The 24865-nt window shown below is 48.9% G+C and overlaps 1 protein-coding gene across 4 annotated transcripts in view; it reads right to left on the minus strand.

Moving 5' to 3' along the window:
* The window catches only part of PIK3CD (phosphatidylinositol-4,5-bisphosphate 3-kinase catalytic subunit delta), a 54222-nt gene extending 45117 nt beyond the window's left edge, over positions 1-9105 (minus strand). For all 4 annotated transcript variants that reach the window (XR_005215527.1, XM_037828578.1, XM_037828576.1 and 1 more), the window contains exon 1: positions 9010-9105. The gene's annotated coding sequence lies outside the window, so the exon portion shown is untranslated. The remainder of the gene's footprint in view (positions 1-9009) is intronic.
* Positions 9106-24865: the final 15760 nt, after the last annotated feature.

The following is a 24865-nucleotide window of genomic DNA, read 5'->3' on the forward strand; positions in this document are numbered from 1 at the left end:
TAATCCCCTCTTTTTTTTTAAAGCAGGGATGGGGACGCTGTGCTGGGAGTAGCGGAAGCCACAGAAAAAACACAGACATTTTCCCAGAGCATCCATGTGACTCAAAAATTAGGGGAAAATAGTCTTTATAGTAAAGTAATCATGGATGATCGAATGTAAAAATTAACATTAGCGTTAAAAATAAAACTTGAGGCTTCAAAACAAGGTCATTATTGGAATGGGCTGCTGTGGGCTGGGGTTACGCATTCCCTCTCTCCTGGCTGGAGGAGGGGGTGGGAAAGTCGGAGGAGCAGGGTTCTGGGTCCAGGTCACTGCCGGCCACCAGCCATGTCCCAACCACTCCCCGACGTGCGCTCAGCTCCAAGCCTCCTGGGACTCCGGGCAGGGCCACCTCCAGGGCAGAAGCAAGCCCGGGAGCAGCCAGCTTGCGGGTGCAGCTCACAGGCAGCGGGGTGAGCCGGGGTCCACTGCCACGGCTGAATTAGTGTCTTGGGGTGCCGTAGCACAGTGCCACAAACTGAGTGGCTTTTCAAACAACAGAAATGGACTCTCTTACAGTTCCAGCAGCTGGAAGTTCAAAATCAAGGTTTTGGCAATGCCAGGCTCCCTCCAAGGGCTCCGGGGGGATCCTTTCTTGCCCCTTTGAGATTTTGGTGGTGACCACAGTCCTTGGCATTCCACGGCTTGTGCGAAGCGGCATGACTCCATCGCCACGTGACCGTCTCTCCCTCTCTCTTTCTGTCTTTGTGTCCCTTCTCCTCCAGGATGACCTCATCTGCAATGACCCTATTGCCAAATATGGTGGCATTCTGGGGCAACTGGGGCTTAGGACTTCAGCAGATCTTTTTTGGGGGGATAGAAGTTAACTCATAGCAGTGGCCAAGGTCACCTGGCTGCGGACCTCACCGCTGAGCTGCTCTAGCTGTCCAGCCCAGGCTTGGGGAGCTAGTCCAGCGGCCATTCCTGCCAGGGTCTGACAGTCCCGCCAGAGAAGGCAGGAAATGACCCAGGCAGGAGCTCACCTCACAGCCCTCACCCTGGCCCCCCAGCTCCCTCAGACCTTAAAGGGTTATTAGCAAAAGCTGAAGAAGAACTAAAACTACTGGCTTTGACTCACCAGAGAGAGACAGGCAGATAACAAAAGGACAAAGCAATTCCAAAGTTTTCTCATCTGTAAAATGGGGGTGTTGATAAATGCCCTGGGTTCTCCAAAAGGGTCATTCAGGGTAGGATCAAATAAGACAACAGCTTAAATCTTATCGCACCACGCAAACCTCAACGACCTTGACAAAGATACTCGTTACTGTAAACCCATTTGCTACCACAATGCAGGCCCTCAAAGATTCATTCATCCAACCACAAAAATAGCAACCACTCACTGAGTGTCCATTATCTGCAACAGGTTTTTTTATTTCTAATCTTCACCATGATCCATTATAGGAGGTACTGGTATACCAGTTTTCAGACGAGAACCTGGAGGCTCAGAGAGGTTAAGCAAGTGTCAAAGTCAAGATTCAAGCATCCATCTGTCTAACTCTAAAGCACTTGCTTTTGATGTGAACATCAAACTTCCTTCCTATTTATCTGCAAAACCCTGTGTCTGGCAAGACAAAGCGATTCGTATCAGAAGCAGCCACCGTATATTAGCTGTGTTGCGCTTAACTTAAAAATAGTCCACACTTCACCACTAGTTTCCAAATGACGGACGGGCTTTATTATTCAAATATTTGTCACCCCCCACAACAGGGAAAAAAATACTCATGACCTGGTGATCCCGTTCCCGGACTCATGCTTTTATGGGCTCTGAACATGGGAAACATTTTAATGGAATTTTTTGAGAGGGACGGGTGAGGTAAACATTGGGGGGTTTTAGTGTGTTTTCCCCTAGCAGAAATTTCTCGTGAAGCAGTTTGTTTGAGACCAAGGTCCTAGCAGTAGTAACTTCCTCCCCGGACGCCAGGTCAGCAGCAGAGAGGAAAACGTAGAGGAAAACGCAGGCATTAAGCGTTGCCTGCTCTTGACTTACGTCCCCTCCTGTAAGCCTCCCCACGGCTCACGGCTCACTACAGGTGAAAACAGAGACCACCTTGCTCCGAAGGACGGCAAATAGAGCTGGAGCAAACCCCAAGGCCCTGATCCCGGCATGCCTGGGGCGTCCCTAAGGTGGTCTCAGTTTCCCAAACTGAGCACCTGCATGTAGACCGTGGGACAGTCCCGAGGATGGATTCTGGACAACCCCCATTTCCAAGAGTAGAGGCTGCAGGACTGCAGGAGAGATGGAGTCTGGAAAAACAGCCCTTTGGGGGACTTCTGAGACAGCCCACAGCCCCTCCTCCTCTGCTCAGCATCAACCCCTTCTCGGTTCATTTGCTTGCTTCAGGGAGGCTTGCACCCAAGTCAAGCCAGGCGGCTTTTTGGCAGAGAAATTGTTGGCTCACCTGCTAGGGCAATAAACCGATACGGCAGAAAAATCTATCCTTGGGCCTAACCCAAACCCCTTAGGCTTTAAGTGTAAACCATTTTCCTTTGTTAAAATAAGATGAATCTTGAAGGTGAACAGAGACTTGTTAACATTAAATCAATGCCAACAATAACTGCTGGTATTTACTGAGTATCATTTAAGTACTAGGCCATGTTCATTATCTGATTTATCTCATTTAATCCTCAGACAGCCTTAGCAGTGGATCCTATGAGCTGCATTTCACAGGCAAGGACACCGAGGATCAGAGAAGTTAAGTAACCTACTCAACACACACAGCTGGGAAGTGCGGAAGCTGGGATTTGAATCTGAATCCATCTAACTCCAGAGCCCAAGCAGTAAACTGCTGCACTACATTGCAGCAAATCCCATTCTCTGCAACCAGCTAGCAATCAGAGAGAAAGCTCTTCAACCTCCTCAGCAGCAAAAGAAACATATTTAAAATGACTGTCTTTGGGGCCTGTTAGTAAAACATCTCTTTCAATATTATTCAATGCTGATAAGAGTGTCACGAAACTGTTATATATCATTGAGGCAAATTGGTAAAATCTTTCTGGAAAACCATTTAGCTTTAAGTGCCATAAAAATATTCAATGCCTTTGACTCAATAATTCCTGACTATGGGAAAAGCCATGTGCCTGAAAAATATCAACTACAGGATTTTGAGAGTGGTGTGTGTGGGTATCTGGAAGCAATATACATGTCTGAGGTTGGGGAATGTTTCGAAAATGGTGCCCCTGCCTTAGGATGCCTCTACTGCCCCTAAAAAGGATGGCTAGGTTACGAAGCAACATGGAAAAATGCTAACGAGCCAATGTTAAACAAAAGAGCAAACTACGGAAGTAGTAATTTGCACGAGTCCAAATTACTGCTAAATTCAGAAGACACGTAAAATGTCGATGGTGAGAGCCAAAGGGAAGTAGACAACTTTGTCCAAATGTGGACTCCAAAAATGTTTAACATGAATCGAATCGTGAAGCAACAATTAGACAAATCCAGATGGTGGACACTTTAAAAATGTAAATGTAATGAATGACCAGAAGTAAAAATTAAAAAGTCTGTGAACCCCTTCTAGATGAAAAGAGACTAAAAAGACTTGATATCAAAATGCAGTAAGCAATCATTGGCTGAGGCTGGGTCAAACAATAACAAAAATGACTAAACATATTTTTTGAAAAGTTGAAAAAAGATGCATGTAAAAAATGGAGAGAAGCCCCAAATGGGCAATGGTTGTGTTGGGATATTAAGATAATAAAAAGTGCTTACGTAGCACTCACCAAATGCCAGCTCCTTCATAGATACCATGCGTATTGCTGCGTGCCTGGCGCTTCATACCTGAAATTCTAAAGACTATGAGCAAGTATTGCTATTCCAATGTTATAGTTGGGGACCCTGAGGCTTGAAAGGGTAAATGATTTGTCAAAAGCCCCCTACCACCACCTCTGCCACAGATAAAAAGTAGTAAAAAAAAAAAAAAAAGTGGTCAGGATTAAAACCCAGCCTTGGCTGTCTCCAAAGCTGGTACTTTTTTTCCCTCCCCAGTGGCAATCCCCAAATCACCACCCCATGCCCCACCCTCACCTGTACACAAATGACTTGTCCAAGTTTTAATAGCAGGAGTACGGTCTGCTATTGCTTCCCTATTGATAAGAAAGAACTTCTCCCAGATTTCACAATCAAAGCACAGAAAAGCAGCACCCCACCCACAGGAGTGGCCCTGCCCCTCCCCAGAGCCTAGGAGCATCCTCCTTGCAGCCCTCACCCCCCACCCACCTATAAATGCGTCCAAGTCCTGGTGCAGCCTCCTTAGGAGTGTCAATGACTGGGGGAGTTCCAAAGCCCTCCCACCACCACCAACCCCGCTCCCCAAAAGCTTCAGGTTCAGGTCATCAAGACAATTGTGGTTCCCAGAGGTCAAGGGGACACAGCAGCAAAATGGAGCTCTGCCCCCCACCTCTCCTGTGGCTACTTGGCAGAGGGCACCCTAAAATGTGAGGGGCTGCGTGGCCTCAGGGGTTGGGAGCCCTGGGCTGGGGTGTGGGGTAGCCTTGAGCAGAGAAGGGCTGGGAGAGGCAGGGAGCAGGTCACTGAAGAAACAGAGGGAGAAGTTAGGAAGGGAGAAAGAAAAGGGAAGAGGGACCCATAGTCTCTGCAGGTGAAACACTTACCCAGCAGGTGGCTCCGTCAGGGGTCCAGGACTGTGGAGAGGGCAGGCGGGAGGGGGTGACTGCAAGGTGGCTGCCAGTCCACGAAGTGGGGGGAAAGGGAAGCAGGAGGGGGAACCCAGGGACAGTGGGGAAGCAGAAATCCCTGGCTAAGGTCACCCAGGGGGGAAAGCGGCAGAAGTTTGGCTCCCAGCAAAGAGATCTGTGCTCAGTGCCTTCCCCAGAAAACACACAGAGAAACCCATTGCTGTCCATCTGTCCAAAAGATATGTCTGTGTCTAACTCCCCAACCTGTAAGTGGGACCTTGTTTGGAAAAGGGTCTCTGCAGATGTAATTAAGTGAAGGATCGTGAGAGATCAACCCGGATTACCCTGGTGGCTCCTAAATCCAGTAAGAAGCATCCTCGTAAGAGATGGAAGAGGAGAAGAATGGATCCAGGGAAGGCCGGAGATGGACGCGGGGTTCAGCTGTGGGCAAAGTCAAGGAGCACCAGGAGCCCCCAGAAGCTGGAAGAGGGGAGGAGGGATTCTTTTCTAGAGCCTTCCAAGGGAGTGTGGCCCTGCCCACACCTCGATTTCAGACTTCTCATCTCCAGAACTGTGAGAAAAGACATTTCTGTTGTTTTAAGCCTCCAGTGTGTGGTGATTTGTTGCCACAGCCCTATGAAACAAATACACCATCCCTCCAGGACCAAAAAATCCCAACTCACAGCTTGCCCTCGAGTGGCTTTCCCTAGTGTACCCCCCACCCACAGCCGTTACTCCTTAGCATCTTCTCTAATGCAAAGTAATTTCCCCCAACGTGAGTGAACCAGAAGTGACCTGAAATGCCACTTTAGAAGGCGCCACAGCCATCACTCCCACCCTCTCCTTCTGCCTTGGAAGCACCCATCTCCAGGGGCAGCCCTGACTCCTCACCCAGGTGTGAGGCGACCACCGCTGGGGAGGGAGGGGGGCGGCAGGAGAACTTGCCAGCAGTTGTCCACACCAGGGAGGAGAGCGCGGCTCCCATTTCAGTGTAAGGCACAGAAAACAAAGAAAGGGGAGCACAGAAAACAAAGAAAGGGGAGATGAGGAGGGAGGTTCCCAGGGTTTTTTTTTTCCACCTTGAAACTGGCAGCATTTCTGAAATGATTGCAGGGGATTTCCACGAACCAAATTAAAGAAAATTCAGTTACAATGTTAACAGACAGGAGAGAGATGGGGTTTTGCAACCGTTGCCACTTATGAAACGTTGTCACTGGCACAAAGATGATATCCTGGCAACCTTGGGCTGGCTGTCAGTTGCCAACACACCATCACACGTGTCCACCCCACCTGTCCACCTCACCTGACTACCTACCTGCCCATCCCCCTGTCTATTGATGCCCCCAGAGGAGTTCCCTTCAGGATCTTCCCTCCGACAGCTTTGCTGGGAAACATGCTTGTCCCCTGGGGAGCGGCCGAAGCTTTCTTCCCGGCCAGGAGAGCTCTTCTAAGGTCTCATGTGAAAGAAACATTTGGTGGGGCTCCCAAACCCCACTGCCAGACCCACAGAAGCAGCTGGCCCCAGAGAGCAGGGAACTGCTCTCTAAACAAAAATGGTTTTGAAAAACAAGCCAGCCAAAGGGGAATTGCTTTGTAAGTTGCACATTCACTTCTCCCTTTGACTCTGCAATTGAAGAAAAACAAGGCGAAGCAGGAACTGACACCCTCTGCCCCCATGTGCACCCCCAATGAACTGCCGAGACACGCGGTACAGGGTGCAAAGGCTCACGCTGGGTCCGGAGGCCCAAGGCAGATCCCAGAGGCTGGTCTTCAACTGCCAATCATCTGCACCGCCCCCTCATAAGCCCAGCAGGGGCTGGTGCCCTCCCTGGGAGCCTGCCCTGTTCTCAGCCCAGCCCCTGGCCCAGAGGGGGAGCTCAATACTTGCTAAGCAAAAAGAGAAAAAGATGGAACTCCCAGCAAAATAATGCACTGAGAAACGCAGCTTATTTTGCTGGAAGGAGAGATCCAGTGGCAAGGAGTGCCTCTGGAGCACTTGCCCTAATTCCCAAAATATCTCTGCTCCCAGCAGGGCGGGCCTCTGTTTCTAAAGGTGGCAGGGAGGTGGGAGGGGCAGGGCGCAGGAGGGGAGCCCCAGTGTGTCCAGAGGAGCTGCCTGCCAGCCAGGTTTCAGGACATTGCCTCCCAGGGCGTTTCATCGCTTTCAACAGGGAGTTTGAGACATTCCCCCCGCAAAAAAAAAAACAAATAATCACCCCCCAGCCTGCGCTCCGTGGTCTTCCACAAGCCTGGAGGGGTAGAATCCTGATATCAAGAAATCAAATTACAGCAAGGGGCAGAAATGCTAAGCGGTTGGCCATTTCTGCTCTAGAGAAAGCAGAAGAGAAAGCCCTATTTCTATCTCCTTGGGTTTGGTCCCAGCCCCATAAATCAGAAAACGCTGGGACCCCACTGATCACAGCAGTCCAACCCTGTCCACTGCAGAGAAACCCAGTGTGGATGGCAAGTAGCTGGGTGATTCCGGGGTGTGTCAAAGGCAGGTAGGACAGAGGCTGGGTATATGAAAGGACACCGGCCAAAGCCTCCCCAAGCCGGAACCAGGAGGATTGGGAAAAGTTGTCCCTGCCCTGCAAGCAAAGCACCGGGCGGATAAACGCTTTGGAGTATGTAAAGGCTGGGACTCAAATCCTGAACCAGCAGCTTACAAATTGTGGGGGTGGGGGTGGGGGAGGCAAATCACTCAGCCCCCCTGAGTCTTAGGTTCCTGAACTCCTACAGCTGTTTAACACCACATGTAAGATGATCCGTTACTTGGGGCGTAGGGCCCCTAGGGTACATTCAACTGACAAGATCACCAAGGCAGGCGCGCGCTCCAGCGGCCCCCGGCTCTCCCGGAGTAGCCCGAGGTTTCAAAGTCCCTTGGGAGCGGTGAACCTTCCTCTCGGAGAATCCTGAAAGAGGAAGGACCCCACCCCCACCCCGATTCGGGAAGCCACAGCCGCCCCACATCCACGCGCGACAGTGCACAGCCTTTCGGAGGCCGCGCCCAGCGGGGACCCGAGCGAGGAAGCCAAGTGTGAGCCGCTGAGCCGATGGCCGGAGCGCTGCGTCCGCAAACCCGGCGGGACCCTCGGGTGTGCGCGAGGGCCCAGCACGTGGGCACCCAGTTTTCCCTAGGCAACCCAGCCCCGACCCAGGAATCCCATCCCCACCCTCCACCCCTCTGCCCTCCCGGAGCGCGCCTTAGGGGGCCTCCCAGTCATCCTTTCCTGCCGCCCGGGACCACCATCTCCCCAGCCCGGCAGAGCGCAGCCGGCCGCGCAGGACCCGCCACCTGGGTCTCCACGAAAGGTCGTCCCTGTCCCCCTCTCCGCGATTTCAAAGAAGGAGGCGCGGGGAAGGAAGCTAAATAAAAATAGGAAATTCGGTTATTAAAAAAAAAGAAGCAGCAGCCCCATTCAGGCTGAATTACGGGTAAGAGTAAAAAAAAAAGAGAGTCCGGAAATGCAAAGCTGGAGGCGGTTTTGCCGGCGTAACCCGGGCTCAGCCGCAGATCCGGGGGCCGATCTCGCCCGCTCAGCTGCAGTAAACACACCGAGAGCGGCGCGCACCGCCCCCGAGGGCGGCCCGGGCGGGGGCCCAGAGGGGGATCGCTGGCCGCAGGTCCAGCGCCGGGAGGGAGCGCCCGGGAAAACCCGGACCCCGGCCCCTCTCCAGCCTAGACCCTGCCGTGCGTCTGGGGCGCGCCCCTCAGCCCGCTCTCCAGAACTTCGGAGGGCGCCAGGGCTCCGGGGAGCCGTGCGTTCGCCCCTCCCCGGCCCGGGCCGGCGCACCGCGGCGGGGAACGCAGCCCCGACCCCGTCGCGGGGCCCGAGCGCTGCCTTGTCCCTCTCGTCCGGGCTCGGGAAGGGCGCGCATGACCCGGGCGCACGCGGCTGTGCGCACCCGTCTCCACGAGCGTCAGCGGGTGCATTGGAGACCGCCCCACGGCCGAAGGGCAGCCTCTACCCCACAGCCGGGCGGGGAAGCCCCCTCGTCCCTCTCTCCAGGACGCGCAAGACCACGCGCAGGGGAACTGTGCTCGCTCCTCTCCCCGGGCCTCGGAGGGTGTCTGGTAGACGACCCAGGGCCGCCAGCGCAGCTCCGACCACAGTCCCAGCGGCCCGACTCGGGACGCGCCCCTCTCCGGGCTCTCTGGACGCGGGAGGGCGCGCAGGGCCAGGGCGCACGGGGCTGTGTGCGCCCCTCTCCCCGGGGACACTCCCGCGAGCCGGCCCTGAGCCCCGAGAGCAGTCCTGGTCCCGCGAGGTCCCCCGAAGTCCCCGGCTCCGACCCTCTCTTCCACCTTCCCAGATGCAGCCAGAGGCGAACGCTTACCGGGGCCGGCACGGCTGGCGGGGCCTGGGCTGCTCGGCCCGGCGGCCGCTCGCATTGAGGGCGCTGGGCGCGAGTGAGCCTGGAGAGAGGGAGGCGGGGCGGGGTGGGGGCGCCCCGCCTGCTGACAGCCCGCACACTCCACTTCCCACTTTGTTTCCTTTTTACTCGCAACAGGAAAAACAACAGCTCCTCTCTCTGCCTCGCCCGCTCCCCTGCTCCCCTCACCCCCTCTGCACCCCGTCTGTGGCTGGAGGGGCATCAACCCAGGGGCCTCTGGCAGCTGCGCCTGGCCTTTCTTGAAAACAAGTTTGCTTTTTGTAGGAAGGAAAACAACCAAATAAAGGTCGAAGGAGTCCGTAACCGCCCCTCCCCACCTTCCATATGCACACACTTCAGAACCTCAAAGGTGGGACATGGGGGGCTAGAGGTGAGAGAGGACCCCAAGCAGGAGTGCACGGTAGAGGGCATGAGGAAGCTGAAGTGTGGCCTGGGGGGACCCGGAACCAGGAGTGCAACGCCTCATGAGTCCCGCCCTAGGGGGAAAGTTCAGGACTCCAGGCTTTGTGGGTCAAGAGCATGGGGGAGGAGGGGGTTGGGAGGGGACTGGCCCGCAGAGAGCACAATCGCTTTGAATCCTTCTTGGATAAAGTGGGAGAATGAGCCAGTCCACTGCATGGGCAAGCAATTGGCTAATCAAATTGCCCTCCCCAACCCAGTCTGGGAGATAAAGTAGCTATTATTGACCCCTTGGATGGCTGGGGAAACTGAGGCCTTGAGAGGGGTGGTTTCTCTCCAAGGGACGGGCTGCCCCCCAGGCCCCCTTCAGAGGCTGCAGCAGGGGAAGTTTGCTCCATTTCTAACCAGGAAAGGGCAGAGGGTTTGGGCAAGACTTGGTGGGTTGCTAAATGGTCCTAGTTTCCTCTGATCTTGGCCGCAGGCTCTGGATTCTCAGCTGGGGCCCTGGGGAGGAGCTGGGTGGGGTGACCTTAGTTCCGTTTGAGGAGAAATGTCAGGCCTGCCTCAGCCCCTCTCTGTGGTCCTCTGGGCCAGGAATGCACAAAACACTCTTCCCCACCGAAACTCTGAAGCCCACTGCTTTGCTCCTACCCCAGGCCAGAACCCCTGGGCCTTGGCAGAGCTCTCCAGCCCTTTCCCGGGCGATCCTGCCAAAAGCCAGAAGGGAAACTCATGGCAGGCCGAGCAGCTCTGCCCCTGGTCCCCTAATACCTGTCTGAAGAGCTCCTTCCACTAGGCTGCAATTTAATCATGGGTCCCTCATTTTCAGAGTTCCTTGTAAGAGAAGAATGCTTTTGTGTCTTCCAGAAACTCTGCATTGACTATGTGTTTGCCAACACTGTGCTTTTTAATCTGAGAGACTCAGCCAGGGGGCTGGGGGCATGTCTGTGTGTTCTGTGCTGCCTGGGAAATCTTACCGTCCCTACTTTATGAATGAGAACACTGAGGTTCAGGCACAGGAAGGTTGGGTCATTTTCTCAGTCCTCTTCCAGAGCTTTCCTCCATTCACCATGCCTGGCTGCTTCTCCTTGTGCCCCAGAACCAAGAAGAAGTTTCTTTTTTCTGAAAACCTGCTATACTTTCTTATGTGAAACTGTAACCAGAGGATTTGCCATGGTCCCCTCTTTTGCTTGGGGTGCCAGGAAGCTCAAGCTAAATTTGATGTTCAAGTACAGTCATCAGTGTCCTGCAAGTTCCTGGTAGATCTTGCCTTCCACCTTCCTCTATATGGTTTCTGGTCTCTTCACTTTATTTTTAACTGTTGTCTGTGTGATTTTGCAGGAAGCCACTAAAAGTTCCCTTTCAAATGTAAATAAGATGAACCAGTTATGGCGGAGAATTTACAGCAATCATAGAAGAAAACTGGCACCCTAGCTGTAAAGAAAGTCAATAATTACTAGTCATGTGAGCCCAGGGCTCGCAACTCCTTTTTCTGGAAATTAGTCCTGACTGGGAAATAATTGGCTCTGCTTTATGGACGGAAAGGAGGTGTCGGTTATTGAGGATGGGGCTGGCCAGTGGAGAACAACCCAGGTTGGACAGAGGCAGACGTGGGGCAGACTCACTCAGTGGAGCGGACACTGGCTTCCAAGTTCTGGTTCCTTCTGTCTGTGCCACCATCTTCTGCCAGAACATCCCCCCTCCAAAAGTCAACCAACCTCTGCAGCTTCTCATGGATGCAGAAAGCATCTTTGCTCAGTTCAACCTTGAGCGGCTCCACCACCGACACCCACACATGCCCACAAGCAGGGTTATCTCAGGGCAACGAGAGCCAAGCTGAACACTCAGGTGGAGAGGGTGCAGGGGTTGGAGCCCACTTCCCCAGCCCCTCCACGAGGTGCTCCAGACATCTGTCTTCAGGGCTCGTCCCAGCAGGAAGCCTGCCTTGCTGGGGGGGGGGGGGTGTCTTTCCCTTTTGGGCAGGGCAGAAACAACCCAGCTCAAGCTTTTGCCCTTTGCCTTGGCCAGGGAAAGTGCAGCGAAGCTCGGCAGTCGAGCACATCCTCACTGGAGTCAAGCTCTCCAGCACTGCCACTATGGAGCTGTGTGAACCCGGGCAAGTGACTTAACCTCTTTGTACTTCTGTTTCCTCATCTGTAAAAGGAGGGATGCTGATGACAATTCTCAAGTTTTAGAATTGTTGTCGGTATTTAATATTAATACATGTAAAATGTTTACAATAGTCCCTGATACAGTGTGAACCCCCAGAAATACTAGTTAATATTCTGGAACAGGGTTGTTTCAAGTTTCCCGGTTGCTAAGACAAATACCATTCAATGGGTTGGCTTAACAACAGGCATTTAGCGGCTCGTGGTTTCAGAGGTTAGCAGGCTGTGCTTCCTTCGGAGTTGGTATCTTCTGGCTGGCCGGCAATCTTTGGAGCTCCTTGGCTTTTCTATCGTATCACAAGGTACACGGCGCCTTCTTCTTTCTCTTCCAGGTTCCACTGACTTCCTGCTTTCGGCTGCTCCCTGTGGCTTCTCTTGCTGGGCCCAATTTCCTTTGCTTACTAGGACCTCAGCCATATTGGATGAAGGCCCACTCCCATCAGTTTGGGCCACACCTTGACTAATCACATCTTCAGACGTCCAATTTACAGATGGGTTCACACCATCTGTAGGACCAGGGGCTGGGACCCAAACATGCCTTTTGTGGGGGGGCGCGATTCAGTCCCCAACAGGGCCTTTGTGCTTGGTGGAACTGCATGTTTCTTTCCCTAGAATAGCGTTTTCCCACAGCAGGTTGTGACGCATTAGTGGTCTGGAAATCAATTCAGTGGGTCAAGTTTTAAAAAATACAACGGAATAGAAAATATCAGATTGTTTTCCATGTGGTAAGGATACTCCCTGAGTCTTTTGTTCTGCTTATAGGTGTGGGGGAGTGGGAGAGTTTGGGTTAAGATGTAAGATGCATCTCTCACTGTCGGTCCCCGTCAGTACAGCTGGAAAGCCACTCCCTGGACGATCCAGTGGTGGTGGGAGAGCAAACTGGGATGAGGTCGCAGGGCTGGAAAGCAGGTGGGCCTGGATTCGAATCCTGAAAAGTCTGACTCATGAGAACTCAGGCACAAGGGAGAGGGAGGGGGGCCGGGTGAGACGGCCTGAGGGAAAGGACCCGGGGGTCCTGGGCCTTGCAGCCCCATCCCCAGGCTGCACCTGTCGGCTGGGGAATGACCCAGAGTTGTCGAGTTTGGGATTGGGAGGTGGAGGGGATGGTGCCCCTGCACTTGATCCCAGGCCAGAGCTGAACCTAAGGGACCGGAAGACCCAGACAGACTGCGGGACAGCTCAGAGGGGCTCTCCTGGGGACAGGCTGGACTGACGGTGATTGAGCCTGGGCCCAGCTGAATGAGGGCTCCAAACAGAAACCCAGTTCTCCTTTATGTGAAACACACTCAAAACCTGGGCTACCTGGGTCCGAATCCCAACCCCACTGCTTCCCAGCTAAGCAACCGGGGGGGGGGGGGGAGTCCCTTGTGCCTCAGTTTCCTGCTCTGGCCCAGGAGGATTCTATAAGTACCCCCTGCCCTGGGCTTCAGGGAGCTAGATGAGACCACAGTCCTGCTCCTGGTGCCAAGTAAGGGCTCAAGAAACAGCCGTTGGCTTTTTAAATCTCCTCTACTGCTCTTCCCAGTCCAGAGCACGAGGGGATCATGGAAGGGGGCTGGGGGCCTAAGGGAGCAGTGGGGTTTGGGGTCAGGAGGCCAGATTCCACCTCACCCCAGTCATACACTGAGGGTGACCCAGACTTGGCAACACTGATTCATTTGGCGAGTCTGTACCGTGTACTGTGCTGGGCCGGTTACAGTTCTGGGCTCTGGGGATGCTGCACTGTACGAGCTGAGCTCCCCCTCCCCCAGGAGCTTACACTCTACTGGAGAAGAGAAACTATGAACGATAAAAATAAGATACAATGTCATAAAGCAGTAAGTGCTGCAAAGAAAGAGAAGGCAGGTTGGGAGGGGAGAGATGGGGAAGGGTGATGGCGTCAGGGATATCCTCTCTGAGATCAGGACATTTGAGGAAAGACCTGAATGAGGCGAGATGGGGCCAAGCAGTTATCTGTCGAGCATTCCAGGCAGGGGGAACAGCCAGTGCAAAGCCCCTGAGCGTGTTGGAGGAGCAGCCAGGAGGCCAGGGAGGGTAGGGGTGGAAGAGTTGAGAGGGTCTCACTTTGCCAGAGGTGCTGTGACAAATAGCACATGGTGAGTCAGCTAAATAATGGGGATTTGTTGTCTCCAGGTTTGGGAGGCTGGAAGTCTGTAGTCAAGGCGTCGGCCAGGCCAGGCTTTCTCCCTGAAGTCTGTAGCATTCCGCTGCTGCCTTGGGGCTCCCTGCCTGCACCCCATGGCGAGCCAACCCCTTGGCCTCTCCCTGTGGCTTCCTCTGACTCTGGTTTCTCTTTATAAGGTCATCAGTAAATGGGTTGAAGCCCACCCCGATTTCAGTTGGCCACACCAAATGAGTCCCCACCTTAACTAATAATACCTCTTCAAAGGGTCCCATTCACAAATGAGCTCACACCCCAGGAATTCAGGTTAGGATGAAGGACGTGTCTTTCCTGGGGTCCATAAGTAAACCCACAGAAGGAGGGTCGGCTGGGGGTTTGGGATTTGGCCAGAAGGGTGATGAGAAGCAGAGAGAAGTTCCTGAGCCAGGCTGGGGAGGGGCGGGCTATGATTTATTTCCATGTTAAAAAGCCTAAAATAGGGGCACCCAACCAGGTAGGAAGCCATAAAAAAAAAAAATAAAATAAAAGGGACTTGCACAATTTGGAAAATGTACTAATCCAAGCAATTGAGAGAAAGTGACCCAGTAAGTGATAGACAACAGTTTTTCTTAAATGTATTCTGAAGAATGAGTGATCCAAAGAATTGGGAGACAACTCAGAGTGGTTAGAAGGATGGGTCAGAATTGTACCTGGCTTCGAAACCTAACTTTGCCACTGTTTGCTCTGTGATTTTGGAAAATTTCAGAACCCAAGTTTCTCATGCATGAAATGGGAATTAAAAAACCTACTGCATCCATTGAGAAAATTAAGATAATGAATGTAAAGGGTTTGGCAGCACTTGGCACATCAAGCACTATAAATGAGAGTTGTCAAAACTGGAAAATCATTGCCTGGAATAGACACACATATATTTCCTTGTTCCATCAGCTAAAAGGGCCTGGAAGTGACAACGCCCTACAGTAGCAACAAACACACCAGGCACCAGATCGTGGCTTCCACCACCACTCTCCTCAGCAAAAGGAACCAGGGCTCTTGGGAGAAATGGCGGATTATAGGAGTTGGGCAGAAATCATACAAGATGAGCTTGGAGCATCCTGTAGAGCTAAAAAGCAAAGTGCTCAGAAGAAAAGGACACACACACAATGATGGGGGTATATCAAAGGAGCACAGTCAACTGAAAAACCTTGAGCAACAAAATATATAAGTGGTATTGGATTATGACCTAAAGCATAAAATAAATACTCACAAGTCCACACTGATAGAATCAAATGACTGAAAAAATAAATAAATAAGGTAGAATAGACAAAGCTCTCCCAAATAATTCATGTCAATATTTTGCACTTAAGAAGGTGGGGCATCCCAGGGGTGTGAATCTCCCTGGCAGTGTGGGATATGACTCCTGGGGATGAATCTGGACCCAGCATCAAAGGATTGAGAAAATCTTCTTGACCAAAAGGGGGAAGAGAAATGAAACAAAATAAAGTTTCAGGGGCTGAGAGATTTCAAATGGAGTTGAGAGGTCACTCTGGAGGTTATTCTTATCCATTAGATAGATATCCCTTTTTAGTTTTTAATGTATCGGAATAGCTCAAAAGAATTACCTGGAACAGTCGAACTGCAACCCAGTTGAATTTTGAAGACGATTGTGTAACTGTGTAGCTTACACTGTGTGACTCTGTGTGTGAAAACCTTGTGTCTCACACTCCCTTTATCCAATGTATGGACAGATGAGTAGAAAAATGGGAACAAAAATTAAATGAGTGGTAGGGGGGATAGGGGGGATGGAATGTTTTGGGTGTTCTTTACTTGCATTTTATTTATTTAGTTAGTTATATGGAGTAATGAAAATGTTCAAAAATTGTTGATGAATGCACAAATACGTGATGGTACTGTGAACAATTGATTGTATGCTGTGGATGATTGTAGGGTATGTGACTATATCTCAATAAAACTGATTTTTTTAAAAAAAGAAGGTGGAGCGTAACTCCCCATCCTTGAGTGTCGGCCACCTCACTTCCTCCCAAGGACTGCAGCGTGGAAAGAGTGAAAACATAACTTCACAGTGGCGGGACTTCACTAACATGACCTCAGCCAGGTGACCAAGGTCAACATCAGACATCGTGTTGTAGCACATGCCCTTGATGTGATGTGATGAGAGGGGCACTTTACCTCTGTGATCTTCCTCCCAAGAACCCGTCACCCCAGTCAACTCATGAGAAAATATGAGAAAAACCTGAACTGAGGGACATTCTACCAAGAAACCTGTCAACATCATCAAAAACAAGGAAAGTCTGAGAAACTGTCCCAGCTAAGAGGAGCCTAAGGAAATGTGACAACTAAATGTGATGTGGTGACCTGGATGGGATCCTGGGACAGAAAAAGGACATTAGGCACAAACCAAGGAAATCGGAATAAAGTATGGACTTAATAATAATGTATCAATATTGGTTCATTAATTGTGACAAAAGTACTGTATTAATGTAAGATGTTCACAATTTCTGTAAATCTAAAACTATTCTAAAATTAAAAGTTTATTAAAGTAAAAAAAAACTAGATTTTAATGGGCAGAAATCACAGGCATTATATCAAAAAGCTTGGAATACAATGGTTTGATCGGGGGGCAGGCAGAATCACGGGGTGCTGGGACAGCCACAGAAAGCAGGAAAGCACTGGCCGTCTTCTCCCCTCCTGCCCCACTGGCTCTGCCCCTGATGGGGTGTGGCGTGCATTTTTGAGCCTCTTCCTCTGAGGCAGCCCTGGCCCCACACCTTCCAGATTCAGGTCCCACCTCTATAAAAATGGGGTTTGTACTTCAACTTGGGAGAGGTTGGGAGGCTAAAAAGAGATGTTCTAGTGAAAGTGCTTTGGAGACAAGCAAACGGTTTGCAAACTGGGTGCCCTTGTTCTCCAGAGGGGATGGGGCAGGACAGACGTGGGACCGGCCCCCAGGCCTCCAGGGGACAGCTCTGGGCTGGACCTTACTCCTGCCCCTCCCTCCCACATGGGGCCACACCTGACCCCCTGCTCTAAAAGCCCCCTCCCCTCCAAGAGTGGGCTCTAACCTTAAAAGCACCTATTCTGCAAGCCCCCCCCCCCCACAGGAAAACTCAAAAACCTGTGTGACAAGGATACAGCTGGTTATGTTTTCCTTACAGGAAAATGAGGATGAAAAAGTGTAAACTGGAGAAGGAGATGGTTTGGGATTAGGAGAGCTACTTTCCATCTACAGGGGGCTGGATGGTGGCCCTTAAAAGATCTGTCTACATCTGGACCCCCTGAAGCTGTGAGTGTTATTTTATTTGGAAAAAGGGACTTTGCAGAGGTGATGAAGTTAAAGATCTTGAGATGGAGAGTAGTAACAAGTGTCCTTATAAGAGGGAGACAATGTGACATTGTGACAGTGCAGACAGATTGAAGTGATACGGCCACAAGCCAAGGAGCCCCTGGGGCCACCAGAGGCTGGAGGAAGCTGGAAGCAGCCTCTCCTGAGCCTCCGGAGGGAGGGTGGCCCCGCTGGCTCTGATTTAGGACATCTGGCCTCCAGAACTGGGAGAGCATAAGTTTCCATTGTTTAAAGTCACCGAGTGTGTGGCAATTTGTTACAGGAGACCTAGAAAACGGATACACCCTGTTTTAGATTCCTAGGCTGCTCAGAGCAGATACCATGTTCTTCTCAAACAATGGCAATCTATTCACTTACAGCTGGAGTCCAGGAAATTGTCCAAAGCAAGGCATCATCAGGGTGATGCTTTCTTTCTGAAGACTGGCTGCTGGCGATCCTTGGCTCCTCTGCCACATGGCAAGGCACATGGTGGTGTCTGCTGGTCTCTCCCTTCTCTTCCGAGTTTTGTTGCTTTCAGCTTCTTGCTTCAGTGGCTTCCCCTCTCTCGGTATTCATTCCGTTTATAAAGAACTCCAGTAATAGGATTAAGTCACATCTTAACTAAAGTAGCCTCATCAAAATATCAAAGGGTTTACACCTACAGGATTGGATTAGATTTAAGAACATGTTTTTCTGGGGGGTACATACAACTTCAAATCACCGCACACCCCCATTTCTTTTACGGCATATTGTACAACCAGTAAAATGATCATTATGAAGTGCGGCCTCATGGAAAGGGTCTGGGCTACACAATTAAATGAAAAAAGGCAGAGATATTGTTGAGCGATTAGCGTGGGCCTGGCCTGGGTTTAACCCCATGTTAGATGAAGGCCCACCCTGATTCAATTGAGTCTCACCTTAAGCAATAACATCTTCAAAGATCCTGTCCTCTCATCCCATGGTAAACCTGTGACGTGGGTGCTGTTATTAGCCCCATTTTACAAATGAGGAAACTGAGGCACTGCCTTATATAACTTCCCAAGGTCACCTCGTTGACAGGTGGTGAGGTCTGTGGACCCACCTACCTGAGCCCTGAGCCCCCAGCCTCACTGCGCCATACAATCCTGAAGTCAGGCTACGGGGAAGGGTGTGGGTTTATTGGACAAGCAATAGGATTGAGTTGGTCCAGATGCCAAAAATGGAGGACAAAAGTGCCACCTCAGTGTTGCAGAGGGCAAGACTTCTGCCCTCTCCCTTTGGCCAGCACGTGTCTAGAACATGTCTAGGGTTAGGCATGGCATTTCCTCTTACTGGAATAACATGTGGCCACTGAAGATGGTGATTCTGGAGACCTGAAGCATCATGGGAAAGGGTGATGTCATCAGGTGTAACAGAAAAGAGTCGACGCAGCTTTGCCTCTGCCCTGGGTGACGGCTACCTAAGGGCTACGTGAGCCCGTGGGCAGTCACAGGGGAGGGTTTACAAGAGTGAGAGCTCTGGGGGACGTGGGTTAGAGATGTTTGTCTTCATATTTCCCTTTCTGTTCACATTTTGCTAAATGTGTAGTACAAATTTCAAGTCCTGTGTCAGAGCTAACCCCGTGTGCTGCTGTTCACCCCAGTTCATCGATGGGTGGGCGTTCTGTTCTCCTGGGCTCTGGACACAGGGGGCTGCAGCCAAGGCTCACGGGGCTGCCTCCCCCCAGTAACAGGGGTGACCCTAGATAGAATAGTGTCTTACTTTGCCAGATTTGTTGTAATAAACACTGAAGACTGGTTGGCTTAAGCAGTAGGAATTCATATTCTCAGTTTGGGAGGCTAGAAGTCCCAAATCTAGGTGTTGGCAGGATCATGCTTTCTCGGAGGTCTGAGGTGTTCCGATGGTGACTGTCAGCGACCCATAACTCAATCCCTGCCTCTGCCACGTGGCCGTCTCTCTCCCGATCTCTCTCCCACTGCAACTGTCCAATTTCCTCCATTTATAAGGGCCCCAGTCATATTGGATTAGGGCTCATCCTCAATCAGTCGGGTCTCACCTTAAGTAACATCTTCAAAGGTCCTATTTACAAATGGATTCACACCCACAGGTTTAGGGGTTAGGACTTGTACGTGTCTGTGGAGAACATGATTCCCTCCAGAACAAAACTCCTTTGGGAATATAGCTGACATCAGGGAAGTCAGCTGGTGGACGGTAGGCCCCCGTCAATGGCAACTCCCACCCTGGGATATGGGAGATGGCATGAGTAACAGTGCCTCAGGCCAGGGAAAGGGGGTGGACATTTATTGGGGTATATGCCTGTGCTGGTTTGATGTATTATGTCCCCCAAAACACCATTCTCTTTGATGCAGTCTTGTGGGGGCAGATGTATTAGTGTTGATGAGATTTGAATCCTTTTCATTGGATGTTTCCATAGAGATGTGACCCACCAACTGTAGATGATAGCTCTGATTAGATAATTTCCATGGAAGTGTGGCCCCACCGATTCAGCATGGGCCTTGATTAGTTCACTGGAGCCCTATAAAAGCTCAGATAGAAGGAGCTCACAGCAGCTGCAGCTGAGAGACACATTTTGAAGATGGCCGTTGGAAGCTGACACTGACATTTTGGAGAACACCATTTTGAAACGCAAGCTGGGAGCAAGCGGATGCCAGCCACATGCCTTCCGAGCTAACAGAGGTTTTCCGGATGCCAGTGGCCTTTCTCCAGTGAAGGTACCTATTGTTGATGCACTACCTTGGATACTTTATGGCCTTAAGATTGTAACTTTGTAACCAAATACACTCCCTTTATAAAAGCCAATCCATTTCTGGTATTTTGCATAACAGCAGCATTAGCAAACCAAAACAATGCCCAACATTACAAACTCTCCCCATGCATGCACATGGCTATAGGGATGGTTCCCTATCAGACATGCTTGCGCATCATGCCCTTGACTCCTGCCCAAGATGAGTGCACCAAGAATGGTCACCTTACCCATGCAGGCTTCCCTGGGAATATGGAGTTAGAAGCTAGAGAGCTGAGTTAGTGATTCTTCAGTTAACTAGCTTGGGAGCTGTAACATGTAAGCTGGAAAGCTCTGGAACCCCTTATGAACTTGGAGAAGCTGATACAGAGAGAGAGAGAGAAAGAGGGGGGGGAGGGAGAGAAGGAGGGAGAGAAGGAGGAAGAGAGATTGAGAGAGAATCATGAATCAGAGAGAGGAGCACAGATGAGATAAAAAGATAATAGTGGGGCAACATTCCAGCTCCTGGATCCTGTGCCTTTTGGAGGTCCCATTGCATTCTTGCCCTTGAGTTCTGTGAAAGTCCCCTACATTCTTTTTTTTTAAAAAAACTATTTATTTCTTTTAAATTGTGGTAAATTATACATCACATAGCATTCATTCTAACCACTTTGAGTAGATAATTCTTTGGCATTCAGTACATCAAAAATACTGTGAACTTTTACCACTGTCTATTTCCAGACTATTTTCATCACCCCAAACCAAAACTCACACTCATTTAGCATTAACTCCCCATTCATCCCTCCTTTCACCCTTAGTGTGCCAGTTTGGATATATTATGTCCCCCACAAAAGCCATGTTCTTTAATGCAATCTTGTGGGGGCAGATTTATTAATCTTTTTGATTCAGGTATGGCCTCTTGATTGAAAGTTTCCACAGAGATTTGACCCCACTCATTAAGGGTAGGTCTTGATTAGTTTACTGGACAGAGGTGTTCCAGAAGCCATCAGCCATTCTTCAGTGAAGGTATCCTCTTGCTGATGCCTTAGTTTGGACACTTTTATGACCTCAGAACTGTAAATTGTGACCTAATAAATCCCCTTTATAAAAGCCAATCCATTTCTGGTATTTTGCATAACGGCACCATTAGCAAACAGGAACAGATTTTGGTACCGAGAGTGGGGTGAATGCTCCAACATATCCACACATTGGGGAGACCACCTTCTTCTTGTCCCACCCTCCTCAAACATTGGGGTGCCACCCAGACTCTGCCTCTCCGGGGCAAAGTCTCTCCCCTCTCTGAACAGTGGGGTGGTAGCCAGGCTCTCCCCAGTCCTCGGGGAATGTGCTCTACCCTCTCTGGGGCCTGGGGCAGCAGCACTCTTCCTGAGCATCAAGTAGTAAGCAAGAGACCCACCCTCTGCCTTTGGGGCAAACTCATCCTTAACACGCGCATGGGTTTCTCTGCTCTCCTTGCCTGAGATTTCTTGACTCCAGACCTCAATTTCCATAGTTTTGTCTTTGAAGAAAATTTTCCTTCAATTTGTTCCTTCCCCATCCCCTCCATCCAGACTGGCAGTGGTTCCATTTATACAGATCTTGCAAAAAATTTGTTGGCTTGGCATGCAGCATACCGGGGTGAAAACTGACAGACAATAGGACTTTCCACAAATCCTTTCTGGATAACTCCATCTCCAATACTGGCTTGTACTGAAATGGTGGCCAGGTTCTGTGTTTGATTAAATCCTCACGTGGGGCACCATCCTTTGGGGTCTCACTTCCTGGAAGCCCAGAATTTTCCAGACCATCAATTTCTGGTTTCCTTGTTCCCAAGAGTTCAGTTCTTAGCTTATCCCTTTCCTCTCATATTTTACTGTAAGTTACAAGGAGAAGCCAGGCTGCATTTTCAAGTTTACCTTGGAGATCTCTTCAGCTAAGTATCCCAGCTCGTCGCTTTCAAATTCTGCCTTCCATCTGACACCAGGATTCAATTTTGCCAAATTCTCTGCTACTTTAAAACAAGGATGGCCTTTCTTCCAGTTGGCAATGACACATTCATCATTTCTGTTTAAGGCCTCATCAGAGGTATCTTTAGAGTCCATATTTCTACCAACCATCTCTACTAAGCAATCTAGTCCTTTTCTATCAATCTCCTCGCAGTTCTTCCAGAATCTTCCCCTTTTCTATTTAAAAAGCCATTTCAACATGTTTGGTATTTGCAAACTCAGCAGCACCCCAATTCTCTGGTACCAAAATCTGTTCCGGTTTGCTAATGCTGCTATGCAAATTACCAGAAATGGATTGGCTTTTATAAAGGGGATTTATTTGGTTACAAATTTACAGTTCCGAGGCCATAAAAGTGTCCAAACTAAGGCATCAACAAGCAATGCCTTCACTGAAGAGCAGCTGATAGCGTCCGGAACACCTCTGTCAGTTTAGAAGGCACGTGGCTGGTGTCTGCTGGTCCTTTGCTCCCAGGTCACATTTCCAAAATGGCATTCTCCAAAATGTCTCTGGGCTTGTCCCTCTTAGCTTCCCTGGAGTAAACTCTAAGCTAGAATCTCTTAGCTAAGCATCTCCAAACATCTTTCTGTCCATATCACCAAGCATCTCGAAGCATCACCTCCCAAGTGTGTCTCTAAATGTCTCTCTCAGCTACTCTTGGGGCGTTTTGTCCTCTCTTAGCTTCTCTGGAGCAAACTTTGGAGCATCTCAAAGCATCAGCAAGAGTCTCTCCAAAAGTGTCTTTCAGCTGTTCTGAGCTCCTTCTGTTTGTGAGCTCTTTTATAAGATTCCAATAAAGTAATCAAGACTTCCCCTGATTAGGTGGGGTCAAATCTTCATGGAACCATACAATCAAGGGGTCACACCCTAATCAAAAAGATTAATAAATCTGTCCCCACAAGATTGCATTAAAGGATATGGCTTTTTCTGGGGGACATAATATATATAAACCAGCACACTTGGTAACCACTAGTCTGTTTTCTGTCTCTATGAATTTACCCACTCCAAGTATTTCATAAAAGAGAAATCATACAGCATTTGTCCTTTTGTGTCTGGCTTATTTCACTGAACATGATGTCCTCAAGATTCATCCATTTTTTAAGGTTTTCTTTATATATTCTGGATATTAAACCCTTGTCAGATATATAGTTTCAAAATATTTTCTCCCATTCTCTAGGTTGTCTTTTTTCTTTCTTGATTTTGTCCTTTGATCCACAAAAGTTTTTAATTTTGATGAATCCTGTTTAATCTATTTTTTTCTTTTGTTGCTTTTGCTTTTGGCATAAAATCTAAAAATCTATTGCCTACTACAAAATCTTGAAGACATTTCTCTATATGTTTTCTTATGAGAACTTTATAATATTAGCTCTTATATTTAGGTCATTGATCCATTTTGAATTAATTTTTGTATATGGTGAGATGCAGGGGTCCATGTTCATTCTTTTGCTTGTGGACTTCCTGTTGTCTCAGCACCATTTGTTGAAGAGACTATTCTTTCCCCATTGAATGGACTTGGTACCCTTGTCGAAAATCAACAGGCCATAGATTTGTGGATTTAACTGTGGACTCTCAATTCTATTCCATTGGTCTTTAAGTCTATCCTTGTGCCAGTACCATGCTGTTTTGATTACCATAGCATAGTAGTCAGTTTAAAAATCAGGCAGTGTGAGTTATCCAACTTTGTTCTTTTTCATGATTATTTTGGCTATTTGGGACTCCTTTCAATTCCATATGAATTTGAGGATCAGCTTTTCCATTTCTGCACAAAAGGCTGCTGGAATTTCAATAAGGATTGCATTGAATTTGTAGATTGCTTTAAGCAATATTGACATTTTAACAATATTGTCTTCCAATCCATGAACATGAGATATCTTTCCATTTATTTAGGTCTTCTTTACTTTCTTTCAGTAATATTTTATTATTTTCAGTGTAAGAGTTTTTCATCACTTTGGTTAAATTTATTCTTCTGTATTCCTTTCTATGTTGTATGTCCATTAACATATATTTTAAATGCTATTTTACACATTTGCCTATTAAGTCTATAGTAGGGAAAAAGTAGTTACAAATTCCAAGTATGAAAATAAAGGATCTTATATTTACTTATGTAGTTACCTTTACCAGTGCTCTTTATTTCTTCTTATGACTTTGAATTACTCTCTAGTGGCCATTTATTTCAACCTGAAGAATCCCCTTTAGCATTTCTTATAGGGCAAGTCTTCTGGTAATGAACTCTTTCAGCCTTTGTTTATCTATAAATGTCTTAATTTCTCCTTCATTTTTGAAAGATAATTTGCCAGATATAGAATTCTTGGCTGACAGGTTTGGTTTTTTTGTTTAAGGACTTTAAACATGCCTTCCCATTGGTCTCCATGTTTTTTTATTAGAAATCTGCTATTAATATCATTGGGGATCCCTTGTATGTGACAAGTTGCTTCTATCTTGCTGCTTTGAAAATCCTCTCTTTGTTTTTGAATTTTGACAATTTCAGTCTAATATGTCTTGGAATAGATCTCTTAGAGTCTATCCTGCTTGGAGTTCTTTGAGATTCCTGGATGTGTATATTCATGTCTTTCTTCACAATGGGGAAATTTTTTTGCCATTATTTCTTCATATACTTTTTCTGCCCCCTTCTCTCTCTCTCTTGTCCTTCTGGGACTCCAATGATATGTTGGTTTGTTTGATGGTGTCCCCTAGGTCTCTCAGGCTCTGTTTATTTTTCTTCATTATTTTTTTCTTTCTCCTCCTTACACTGGATATTTTCAATTGTCTTGTCTTCAAGTTCACTGATCCTTTCTTCTCTGTTCAAATCTGCTGTTGACTCCATCTAATGAGTTATTCACTTCAATTCCTATACTTTGAAGCCTCTAAATTTCTGTTTGGTTCCTTTTTTATAATGTCCATCTGTTTATTTTATCTAGACAACATTTTCCTAATTTCCTTTAGTTCTTTGTGTATGGATTCCTTTATCTCCTTGAACAGATTTAAGGTGGTTGATTTAAAGTTTTTGACTAACAGTTCCAATGTATGAGCTTCCTCAGGGATGACTTCTGTCAAATTCTTTT

The sequence above is a fragment of the Choloepus didactylus genome, chromosome 2 (genome assembly GCF_015220235.1).
Source record: "Choloepus didactylus isolate mChoDid1 chromosome 2, mChoDid1.pri, whole genome shotgun sequence".
NCBI classification, from domain to species: Eukaryota; Metazoa; Chordata; class Mammalia; order Pilosa; family Megalonychidae; genus Choloepus; species Choloepus didactylus.